Genomic DNA, 13,325 nt, shown 5'->3' with positions numbered 1-13,325 from the left:
ATTCAGGATATTAATTCTGATAATAGCAAACATCTCACTACATTCTCCTATGTAGCCATTAGGCTGTGTGTGTGTGTGTGTGTGTGTGTGTGTTTTGTATAGTATACACACACACATATAGATACAGATATATATTTATCAAGTATTCATCATCTTGACTGCTTCAGCTCCTCAGCCCATTTCCACTTGGAGAATACCGTATACTGATGAAAAGCATGTTAAAGTAAAAGGTCTAATGACCGATGTTGATCTTTTTTTTCTCTCACACAGTTTATGGTTTTTGAAGGAAATGGCATCTTTGAACCTTGCAGGTACCTGTTTGCAGGTTCCATTAGCTGACAGGAGCCCAGAGCTCATTTTATGGCCATCTTCAATGGGGGAAGAAGCCATTTCCCAGTGAGTTTTAAGTACTGATATGGTCTATAGTGTGGTCTGTTTATTTTGTTTTTTCCTATGATTGCCCCTCTCTATTCCCTCCTCCTGTCTCTCCCCTCTTTTTCTCATAATGTTTGCAGAGGATTCAGGTTTCATTCGGTCGTATCCTTGAGATGTTTGTTTACTAGTTCTGAGACAGCCCAGTATCCACCACGGCTCCCTCAACCCCCTTAGAGATAGCCTAGGGAAAGAACATTTTGGATGACCTGGTAGGCACATGTCTAGTGCCTGGAGAGAAATAGGGAGAAAACCTGGGAACTCTAAGACGTTGCCGAGGCTGCTACGGAGGGCTAGATGAATTAACCGTTAGCAAATCTCACTTACGACTTTTTATCGCAGACCAATAAAATGAAGTGTGTTGATACTCAGACTTTTGATTTCCTTTTTGCTTTTAAAAATAGTATTTATTTTGTTTTATCTGCAACTCAGAAAGCTCCTGATACATACACTGTCTGTGGTAATACAGATAGACTACATAATCGCAGAAGTTGAGCCCTGCATATCTAAAACTAACTGGCGGTTTCCCTTTGAGGTCTCCTGTTCTGCTCCCCACCAAGGCCTCACTTGGTACTTTCCACCTTTCACACTGGGAGTAGAGGCATGTTGGTGTTGGGAGGGGGTCATTCTAAAACCATAAGCGTTCTATAAATAGGACAAAGAAGATGGCTGTTACCCTACTTCATTTCCAGGAAGAAGTAAAAGCAGAAATACCATAGACGTTTGAATTTCTAGTGTTTGGCAGTTTCTGGTCAAGAACCTAGCGGTAAAGGAATAGTTTCTTTGATTAGTGCTTTCAAAAAATTACTCTTTAGGATCCTGGCTAAAGGTCCCTTGACTTCTGAGGATGCCGTAGGAACAGAAAGTGTTAGTTGAATTATAAGTACCTTCTATCCTCCCTCCTTCCTGAGCATCACCCCTCCTCCCCCCTGCATTTCCCACAGCTTTTCAGTTGTCCAATCTAACCTAGAAATACTAAGAAGATGGTTAATAACTTTGAGTAAGTAATGTAGTCGGGCATTTAGTGATTTAGAGGTCTAAGTTCATTAAAGACTTTAAATGAACTATTATATACGGCGGGCTCCTGAAGCCTTGCTACCTATTTAATAACAAGCTTTTAAAAGCATTTCTTAAGTTGCAGACCTCTAAGATTACAAATGTCACTCATGTTCGTATAATCCACATAGCAAGTGATGAAGCCTTGGCTTTGATGTGCTAAATTGGAGAAGGCCTAATGGAGCTATGAATATACAATAGAGAATATTTAAGTAGTAGTCTTGCTTTAGGTAAAACACTTCCTTGAAACCAGAGGCATTTCAAACAATAAAATGGGCCCTAATGGGGATGCTCTGGGTGGATAGAAAGCTACTGAAAACACTTAGGTTTATTTTTATGTGAACAGAGATGGGGTAGGCATCTTTTTCTCCCCCTCACCTACCTCCCGCATTAAAGCACTGCTTGAAAGGAAGAAAAAAAAGTACGTGGACATATTCACCTTTAGTCCACTGCATTTGTTATGTTATTAGTCTGTGAAATGTGTGCTCTTTAAAAAAGCCTGATTTCATATTCATCATGCCATAGAACGAAGATGGCTCCCAAGTTCCTAAACAGCAAGTGCCATTAAGAATCAAGGACAGCCCTCCCTATGTGACAGCACCCCACTGAACTCTGGATTTTTTTTTTAAATTATGTTTATGATACATATGAATGTCTCAATCATGCAAATTGTCACTCGTATTAATGAAACCATTTTGTAAAGAGATTGCCCTCTAAAAAGGGTTTAATGTTTTTACCTATCCAGCTGTCTAGTTATGAGATTTACGCATCCCGGAAGGCATTGGGATGTTAAGGCTTTCTGAATCAAGTTGTTTGCCATGAGATACTGTATTTCCAGGCCATGGTGATTTATCACAAACTATCGGAACCTGTTCTGTTAGTGTCTTGTGAAACATAAAATGAGAAAACTGTCGTGCCAGAATGAAGCCCCATGAAATTAGGTCGTTTTCAGGATATTAACTGTGTTTAGAGCCTATCTCCCTATTAGTGCTTATGACAGGCTTCATGTCATAGTGGCTGGAGGGAAGGCCTGAGAGTGGCCTAGGCCTAGGTTCAGGTACTTCCTTTAACCCAGACTGGCTGTGTGCTCTTGTGGTCAATTCACTTTGCATCAGAATGACCCGGGTAATTCTCTCAGACTGATTTACGGAGCTGGTGCCCGTTTGTATCAGTGGACAGAGGCCTTAGCCCGGGAGTACTCCCAACACACAAACAGTATCAGGGATCAGGATAAGAATAAATAAATGGGAATGATATTTGCAAGAACTGATCATTTGAAATGAAACCCCTCAGTGAAACGGCTTCAGGTGCTGCTATCACAGAATTTTAATGTGTTCCCCTAGATGGCGCAGTCGATAGAGCGCAGGACCTAGAATCAGGAAGACTCATCTTCCTGAGTTCAAATCTGACCTCGGACTAGCTGTGCGGCCCTCAGCAAGGCACTTAACCCTGTTTGCCTCAGTTTCCTCATCTGTCAGATGAGCTAGAGAAGGAAATGGCAAACCACTCCAGTGTCTTTGCCAAGAAAACCCCAAATAGGGTTACGAGAAGTCGGATATGACTGAAACGACCCAACAACTGTTTATATAAGATATTGTTATAAATGGCTGGCACTTAATTACAAAGTGCTTTACATAAGATCACATATTTGGAGATGGAAGGGATTTTTGAGGTCATCTAATTCAACTGCCTCAATTTACAGATGAAGAAACCGAGACTGGCACGTTGGTTGACTTGCCCAATGGTCTCAGAGCTCTTCAATCCATCATTCTTTCTGATGTAATCTGGATCCTTCTCCCCATTATCCCTTTTAAAAATACAGATAATTCACATAATAAAAGGAAAAGCCATAGGATCATGAATTTAAAGTTGGAATAGATCTTTGAGGCCATCTAGCCCACCCCTTTTATAGGAAACAGTTTTAGAGATGACTTCGCCACCATCACCTATGATGGCCACTGTCCAACTGCCATCTACCAGTGTCTAGTGAAGGAGCTCTTCCTGTATTCTAGCTTGCCCCTGTGAAATTAGGGAAGTGACAGAGATCTCACCATCAGTTGTTTGTAGCCTCATCTACTCTGAGGTTGTCCCGGGTACCTCGACTGAAGTCTTAGGAGAGGCTTCTGAGACCTCAAGGCTACCACTGGATGTTACTTGTCACTTCGTTCCTGATACTCTGCCTGTGTTGTTAGTTCAGCCAAGTCACAGAATTGCTCATTGTAGTTAAATAGCAATTTGTTCCCATGAAACTGCAATTAAAGTATTACCGAGCAGCCATTTTAGATTGGCAGGGCTCTGGGTGAATGTTAAAAAGCAAGCTGCTTCTTGCTGGCTCGGGAGCCAGAGTCCAGAGCTGCCGGGTGCAGCCCATCCACCGAGGTCCAGTTCAGGAAGAAGGCACGTGGCTCTTCCATGAGGGTCTCTCATCTGATTGCCAACGTGCGAAGAGGACAAGTCAGGGCTGATCATTTCAAGCTGCTCTAACAAGTCAACTAAAACTTTGACCCATTTTCTGTTGTATCAGAAGGGCCTTTTTCTGATAGTTGGAGTTGTGTGCATTTTCCTAGAGGGGATGTTTTCAAGTCGGATTGATTCTGTGGAGAATGGACTGCAAGTTGGAGGCCTCAAGCCAATAATGTACTACAGGTCCTGACATGTTACAGCTGTGTAAACAGGGCCACTGTATCTCTTAAATCACTCCTAATAAAGCATAGGACAAAAATCCATTGATTCTGTTATATGTTCTTTTAATGACACTGGGAAAAGATGTTTGGCAGAGGTCCATTTAGAACAGGCACGGCTGACTGGTAGCCACCAAAAGGACTTCTTTTAATTGGACCTCTCCTTTCTGTAATACTACGTGGTTGTATTCCTGGGAAGTAGGCTCCCAGCTACCAAGTCAAGACCTGCCGGGTAAAGGAGCTAAGCTGAATTCTTCCTATGGATACATACCTACAGACATATTTACAGGACTGGCCAGTTTGAGAGGGATAAAGAAATTTTAATGAAACCCTGAGAAACTGAGGGGAGATCCTGAGAGAGGAGAGGATTTCAGAGGTTAAGTTGGAAAATGCAATTAGGCCTATATTCTAACCCAATCTGAGACAATTGGCGAGCACCTTGGGAACTGCCTTGGAAACTGGGGTTTTGTCTGCTTTCCTTTTCTCTGACTTTCAAACTTGAGGAAGCTTTCTTCCTAACTTGCTGGATTCGGAGTCAGAGAGAGAAGGCCTGGGCTTCGAACTGTGTCTCAGACAGCTGTGGGACTCTGAGCCAGGCTATCAGTCTCATTTTTCTCATCTATAAAATGGGAATAATGCTACCTGTAGTACATAGGATCACAGATTTAACACTGGAAGAGATCTTTTCATCTTAAGGGTTATCAACTCTAGCCCTCTCATTTTAGAATTGAGGAAATAAGCCAATGTCAGTAAAATGACTTTGCCCAGGATCACCTGTTTGACAAGGTCGTTATGATTATCTTATGTGAAAGCGTTTTGCAAACCTTAAAGCTCTACATCAATGTGGGTATTGTTACTTTTATTATATAATAATAATTACTATCTAGGTGGTTCAGTAGATAGAGTGCTAGGCCTGGAGTCAGGAAGACCCAAGTTCATATGCAGCTGAAGACATTTACTAGCTGCGTGACCCTGGGCAAGTCACTGAACCACTGCCTGCCTCAGTTTCCTTATCTGTAAAATGGGGATACCAATAGCCCCTATCTTCCAGGGTTGTAGTAAGGCTCAAATGAGATAATAATGGTGAAGTGCTCAGCATATAGTAAACACGACATAAATGAAAGCTATTTTTATGATTATCATCTTTAACTTTGCTCATCATGATTTGAACATGTAGTGTGGGAAAACACATTTGTTTGAAAAGTTTCATCTGACTTGCTCGAGCTGTTTTTACTGTCGGAGTGATAGGAAAATACAAAAAGCCTCTTTTTCCCTCAGAGCTTAGTTAAGATTTTGGGTTCCAGTGTTGACATAGACGCAATGTTTAGGGGACAAGGACCTTAGTCAACCTGACAAGAAACAGAATTCATAAATGATGGTAATTTATGGAGATTGGAAATTAAATGAAACATCAGAGATCAAGGCTGAATGGGGGAAGCTTTTTTCACTAGGGTTTTTCCTTTTGTTTTTGGTTTTGTTATTAGAGATGAGGCACTTGGAATTCTCCATAATCTCTCCAGTCCAGGCCCTCTGATTCAGTATCTATGTAAATAATGAATCACAAAACTTTTTCTTTTTTTTTTTTTTTTTGTGAACCACCTCTCTTTAGGTATAGTGCATTTTCCCTGGACACAATCAATCAAGGGAGTTTCCTGGTGCTCTGTAGACAAAAAAAAAAAAAGATATAGGGAATGTTTTGGCACAGAGAGTATTGTCCATGGTGGTTGGGAGCAGGTGGGGTCCTAAAGTCATAGAATGAAAGCCAGAGTAGATAGAACACCAAACTTGGAATCGGGAAGACCTAGGCTGGAATCTTTCCTCAGACACTTACAGGCTGTGTGACCCTGGGCAAGTCACTTAACTCTGACTTAGGGCCTCTGTAAAATAAGGGCCTCGGACTTGCTAACTCCTAAGGTCTTTTCCAGTCATTTAAAGCTGGAAGGTACCTTAGAGTTCAGCTTGTCCAACCCCCTTATATTCAGATGCGGAAACTAAGACCACACTAAGAGGCAGAGTCCAAATTTGAACCAGAGTTCTTTGTCCTTTCTCTTATCTCTTGTCCCCCCTCATTAGATTGTAGGCTTCTTGAGGGGAGGGACTGTTTTTTGCCTTTTTTTGGATCACTGTCACTTAGCTCAGTGCCTGACACATAGTAGGCGCTTCACCAATATTTAATAACTGACTGACAGAGCCAGTGATCTTTTCACTATATCACGCAGCCTCCCCAACAAGATGACAGTGCATTTTTCCCATCATCATACAAACCATTCAAAATGAATTGTCCCTTCTCCCTCCCACAGCCCCAGTCTGGTTGAAGGCACCCACAAATTCTTGTAATCAAGATGACTTTGAGTATTGGTATTCTCAAAAAGAGTCATTTTGAGACTGAAAATGGTAATTTTTGAATGAAGTTGCCTTTGGAAGATGAAAAAGGGGTGAGCTCGTATTCCTTAGGAACCAAGGTAGATAATTATTATCTCCTGTGTTATTAGACTATAGCAATGACTGTTATAATTTTCTTCCATTATGCTATTACAACTAGTTTGTTTTTATTTCATCTTTTTCTTTTATTAAAACATTGCTATTCACCTTTAACGACTCCGGCGGGGGTACCACCATAATTGAACTTGGTTGGTACAACTAAATTTAGACTGCCAGCAGGTTTCATTCTTAGAGTGACAGAGAGATTGCTCTGAGTTTTTAGAAACTGTAGCTACCTCCTCTAAGAACACTGAGTATGAGAGATAAAAACTCTGTCCACAACTTTATTTTCACACAGGAGAAAAAAATCAGGCCTTTGGGAATCATATTAGTCCAGTAGAGGCAAGATGGAGAAATATGGCCAGTCCAAAGTAGTAAATGATGTGTTAAAATATCTTAATGAGCTGTGTCTTGAGTCCTCAGATAATGTTTGTAGAAAACAAAAGGCCAATGAGTTGTCTGACAGCTATTTTAAAGATGGAAGTGCAGTATGTGTATGACTATTTTTCTAAATAATTTTTTTTCTGGTCTATACAATCTTTATAGACTAATAAGAAACCAGATGTATGACAGATGAATGCTTTAATGTTCATATTTGTTGTTTTAAGAAGGGTAAGCTCTGAGGTAGTCAAATGGAACAGATTATACCTTTAATTACATCCAAACATGATATTGAGCTGATTTTTTTAATGTAGTTGACTGCACTTCCTATTTTTCCCATTAATTGCTACAGTCTAGAAAGATATCAAAACTTTGTAGATAAATTACTTTTACACACCTTAGGGCCAGGAACTGCCTTTATTATAAATTGGTGAGGGGTTAAAGAAAAATTTCTACTCTCGCTTAAAATGAGTATTTGAACAAAGCATCATTTGGTTGTGTTATAGAGATTAAGCAAGAACTTTTTTCCCCCTACATGAATCCTTGACTGTGATGGCATTGGGTTCTGAGGAAGTACCAGCTCTCAAAGCCCATAATCTTTTTGTGTGTTATTTCACGGAGCATATCACAGCCCAACAGCCCTTTACAGGATATACTTTAATCTCCTATTCAGCTATGTTCAAAATGAAAATAACGTAAACCAACACATTTTGTCAGTTTTTCAGACTCTATTTCCCATTGTGTATAAATGTATGTAATCATATTGCATGCTATGTGTCTGAATATTATATATATATAGGCACAGATGAATAGATATGCAAAGCTCTCGTAGATTACAGCCAAGGACAGAACTGTCAGTTTCATAAAACCCCAGAATCTTAGGCTAGCACACAACCCTATAGGTCATTTATTCCAACCTCCCATCCCATCCAGGAATCCCTCCCTCCGACAACAACTGCAACGTGTGGTCATCCAGCCTCTCCTTCATGCTTCTGAGGATGTTATTTTTATGTTGTATCCTGGGCTCATGAGATTGGTTGGTAAGGAAAGGTTTAGCTCTATGACTGATTACCTATATGGAAATTTGGAGTATTTTAGCAGACAGCAGTGGTGCAACTGAGAAGGTAAGGGATAAAAAGACTATACCGTAAGTCAGAGTAGGTCACTGAGCCTCTGTTTCCTTACCTGTAAAATGGACATCATAATGATTGCCATGATAAATGAGTGACATTTATATGACACTTAAAATTGAAAAAATATTCTTCATGTTTATTTTCTCAGTGGAACCGAGCAATGATCCCCTATCAGGTAGGTCTTATTTTTCTCCATTTTGTAGATGAAGAAACAGGTTTGGAGAGGCTATATGGTAGAAATACAGTAAATATGCGAAGCCAGATTTGAGTCCAAATCTTCCTGATTCCGGGTCTAACCCATTAGCATCTATGCCATTATGTCCCAGCTGCCTCTCAGTACTAACCTTCCAGATCTGTTGTGCAGATCAAATTAAAGAGGGGATATTTATGGAAATGCTTTGCAAACTAGAATGTCCTATATTAATGCCGGTAAGATATTGCTGTTAAGTAAATGCCGTCAGGAGCATACATCATAGGATCCTAGCTCCAGGGCTGGAAAGGGTCTCAGAGGCCATCTAGAATAACCCTCTCATTTTACAGATGAGGGAACCTATGCCCAAGGGAACTTATGTGACATGCCAAGGTCATGCAGGTATTATCAGAGATAGGATTTGAACACAGCTCTTCTGGTTCCAAATCCAGTGCTCTTTCCACAAAAGATGAAACACTGTATTTTTTTTCTTTCAGTTTTTTTTTAATTCGGTTTCAAATGAATTCAGGTACTTTTAAAACCCTCAGCTACAGAGAAAGATTTGGTTTGACAAAGGTAGGAAAAAAAAACCCCAACATATTGCTCCCTGCCCACCTCCCCCAAATTGCCCAAGAACTTTCCTTATTATTGTAGTGGGGAAGGGTGAGGGGAGGGGTAGGCTTCAGCTATAGCTTGAGTGGGAGATAGCCCAAGCAGATACTTCCTTTTATTTAAATGGTTTTGTGCATTATTTCATTAAATTCAGTAGGTCTAAGCAGGTAGCACCCATTCATTGTGCTGATCCAGTACCTAGTGAGAATGGAGATGCACAATTAAATACTTAGAGCTTATGCAAGGCCATAACACCGGTAGGTTTTCAACTTCAGTGGGCTTTGGCCATTTGGAAGACTTGGTGCATTAGCACTCCAGGGCTGATCGGGGAGATTCTGGGTAAGAGAAGTGAAAAGTCATCTTTACTGCTGAAGCTGGGGGCGGTAGGGAAGCAGGGAGGACGCATGTGTAAGTCCTGTGTTATCCCCGACATAATGCCTGGAAGGGCGAGCCAGGTATTGCTTTGGGACTGAGCAGGGCTGTGGAGAGTGGTGAAGGGGATGGGGCCTGAGTCTTCTGACTTTCCCCCCAGTTCATTACTGAGTGAATCAGATAGATAAACAGGCTTGGTTTTCAAAGGACTGGAAATTCTAAATGGATTTCTGACACTGAAAAATTTAGATGGCTCTTTCTTCCTGGGGATTGGTGTAATTCACAAAATTCCATCAGCCACCTCTTGCTGTAGGCAATTGTTTTTCACCCTCTTCAAGGTAGTAAAACATGTTTTAAAATTAAAAAAGAAGGGGGAAAAAAGAGATTCTGGCTGGCTTTGGAGGACTTGAAAGCCAGACAGAGTCTTTGCTGTGGGCCAAATAAAGGTGGAGCTGTTAGAGATATATTTTCCCCCCCTAAGTTTTGTTTTATGTTTTTCAGTCTGGAATTTCGGTTGTGTGCGTTTTCTTTTCCCCTTCCCCCAACAAGCCCAACTGAAGGATTCAGCCTCTAGATAGATACTCCTTGTTTGACAGTGCAGCAGGCATGATAATGAACTCATTACTGTTCATTTGATCCAGCTCTGTGTAAATTTGTGACATTATTAAAAATAATAATAAAATAAGGTGATGATTAGTTCTGGGGAGTGTGATGGGCCAGGTTATGAAGCTCTCCCCTCTGTACCCCCACTGACTAAATAGTGCCAATGGTCGGCTGTTGCTAAGAAAGGTCATTGTAAGTGGTGTAAGAATTTTCACTCTGGAATATTCAGTTTCCAATATTCTTTAAGGTTCCCTACTTTACAGTGTCATAGAGTGGCTAGGGTGCTGTCCTCGGAGCCAGAAGAATATGGATTTTAATTCTGCCTTGTATACACATTGACTATGTGACCCAATTAGATTCCAGTGCCAAATCCCTGCTCCTATATTCTTCATTAGAAATAAGTAAAGCTTCACCGGGGGAAGCTAGGTGGTTCAGTGGATAGAGTGCTGAATCTGGAGTCAGGAGGACCTGAATTCAAATGGTTTTAGATTCTGGAAGTCTTGAGTTCAAATCTAGCCTCAGATACTTACTATCTGTGTGACCCTGAGCAAGTCATATAGCCTTGTTGGCCTCAGTTTCTTCATCTGTAAAATGAACTGGAGAAGGAAATGGCAAACCACTCCAGTATTTTTTGCCAAGAAAACCTCAAATGGGGCCAGAGTCAGACACAATTAATTGACTAAACGACAGCAAAACCCTCACTAGGTTTCAGGTTCCTTGATTAATCTCTAAGCCCTTAACTTCACAGTAGAATATAAGCTACTTGAGGGCAGAGAATTTAGATTTTTTTTTGGTCTCTGTATCCCCAGTGCCCAGCACAGTACCTGGCACATAGTAGGAACTTAATAAAGAGCTATTGTGTTGAATTCCCACAACATCTATTTACTTAGGTTCTTTATCAACAAAATGGGAGAAATGAAGCCCTGGTACCCCAATAAGTATGCTGAGCTTACTCAAGAAGAATCCATGTTTTTAGAAAGTACATACTATATGTGCTGTATACCAACATTACACAGGACATAGTTCACTCTAATTCTGCCTGAATGCAGGGCTGTCATCAGAAAAGCATGGATTTTAATTCTAGTCTGATGTGATCTCAAATGGGAACCCTTCAATCAAATAGTAGCCATGGGCTAATCACTTTAATCTTACTGCCTCGATTGGCCCATCTGTTAAATAGGAATTTACTAATAACAGTTCTCTTTGTCTGTGTAATAGATGCGCTCGTTATAAGATGAAAAGATTTTGATATCCTGTGGCCTGCACTCTTTGGGGCTGTCAGTACTGAAATGATGATTCCAGCTAGGTATGTTACAGGCATTTATGGTTTTAGAACTATGTTCTGTGCCCTGGAAAATACTCAATTTATTTCAAGTTAAAAGACATTTATTGAACAGCCACTATGTGCAAAGCATTCTGCTGGGCACCAAGATACAAAGATGAAAAATGACACAGTCTCTACCCTCAAGGAGTTTACAATCTAATGAGGAAACGGATTATTTATGGAAATAAGCACAATGCCAGGAAGCATGTTACAAAGGCAAGACAGAGACCCAGAGAAATTTCTCTAAAAAATGTGGGGAGCAAAAGATGACTTCATCTGGGGCAGGGCTTATGGAGCTTCCGTGTTTTGAGGATTAATCGCGTCTTGGATTTTTATTTAGAAAGGTTCGTTATGATGCTCAACTCTCAATCCACCTTGTTAAGAATGGGTGTTGTGCTGTAGCACAACGATGGATAATCAAGAAATCATTTCTATTTGGCTTTGTGGCTCAGTATGAGATTCGACCACTCTCCCCGTTAGATCTGTCTTCCGAATAGTGTGTTTAATAATTATAGCTAATATTTTATAACTTTACAACATATTATCTTACTTGATCTTAAGAACAACCCTGCAAGGCAGGCCCTATTATCGCTGCCATTTTACAGACGAGGAAATGGAAGTAAGCAGGGGAGAAGCCGTGTGCACAGCTAGTACACGTCTGAGGCTGGATGGTAACTCACATCTTCTTGACTCTGCTGCGCCACCTAGCTGTCTTGCCTAAGAGGAAGAGAAACTGACTTGGGACCTGAGTTCGAACATCAATTCTGATCACCCACGAGTGACTTTGGACAAGTCATCCTCTCCTGGTCTTATGTTTCTCCTCTGTGGCATGAGAAAGTTGGCTAAGGTGGCCTCTGAGGTCTTCTCCACCCCTTACATCTATGATCTTGTGACTCCTTTGATCTCATGCTTCTATAATGCAAGGCTTCACGATTGCATCGGTGTGGGATTTCCTTTGGCAGTTGTGACTCTTCCACTATTTCGCAGGCAGTCTTTGAGAACTGCAGTGGCACAAAATGGCACCCCCCCTGCGGGCAACCTAGTGATGAGCCTCTTGGCAAGGCTAGTTTTTAGATGACAGGTAAAGTCCAATGCCGAGACTGCACTGGAACCCTTTCTAAGTTTGTTGAACTCAACCAGAGCTTAGAGGTGCCATGATGTAAGAAGGTAGAGAACCAGCCTTGGATCCATGAAGGCCTGGGTTCAAGGCTCTGACGCATCTTAGCTCTGTGAGGTTGGACATGCCCCTTAATGTCTCAGTGCTGTGAGGCACTGCAAGACCACAAGCTGCAGAGAAGATTTTCTCATCTGAGAAGCTCTCTATCCCAATGAAACCAAAGGTCCAGTTCCTACTCTTGGCTCTACCAGAACTTACGTGCTGTTAGCATAGCTTTTGAGGACCTAAGGTCATTTCCACTTAACAATTAGGCATCAGACCAGTATATTCATAGAGACTGAATAATACTTTGTTATTCAGTCATTTTCAGTAGTGTCCAGCTGTTTATGACCCCATTTGGGTTTGTTATTATTTTTTTTCAGAGATACTGGAGTAGTTTGTCATTTCCTTCTCCATCTCATTTTACAGATGAGGAAATTGCGGCAGATGGGGTTAAGTGACTTGCCCAGGGTCACATATCTAGTGTCTTAGGCCAGATTTGAACTCATGAAGATTAGTCTTCCTGACTCCAGGCCCAGCACTGTATCTACTGTGCCACCTTGCTGCCCTTTGCATAATAGTCACTACCGCTAATAATATGAAAATTATTTTGATCTCGACATATACACACTGAGTGATGGTAGTGGTAGTGGGGCAGCATGTTACATTCTTTGCATACCTTCGGGCCATTCATTTCCTATTTATTTACTTAGGTTCCCTACTAATTAAGTGGGGAACCCTATTCCTTGGTCTCTGTCCTCCTGCCCCCCACTCCCAGACTATGAACACCTTGAGGGTAGCAACTGAATCCTTTGTGTCTGTGGATAAATGCCTGGCACTGCTGCTTACCCACCACCATCATTTGATGCGGGTTAAGGTGAAATAGCCGGGGATACAAAACTTC

This window comes from Trichosurus vulpecula, chromosome 4 (genome assembly GCF_011100635.1).
Source record: "Trichosurus vulpecula isolate mTriVul1 chromosome 4, mTriVul1.pri, whole genome shotgun sequence".
NCBI classification, from domain to species: Eukaryota; Metazoa; Chordata; class Mammalia; order Diprotodontia; family Phalangeridae; genus Trichosurus; species Trichosurus vulpecula.
This window is presented reverse-complemented; position numbering follows the sequence as displayed.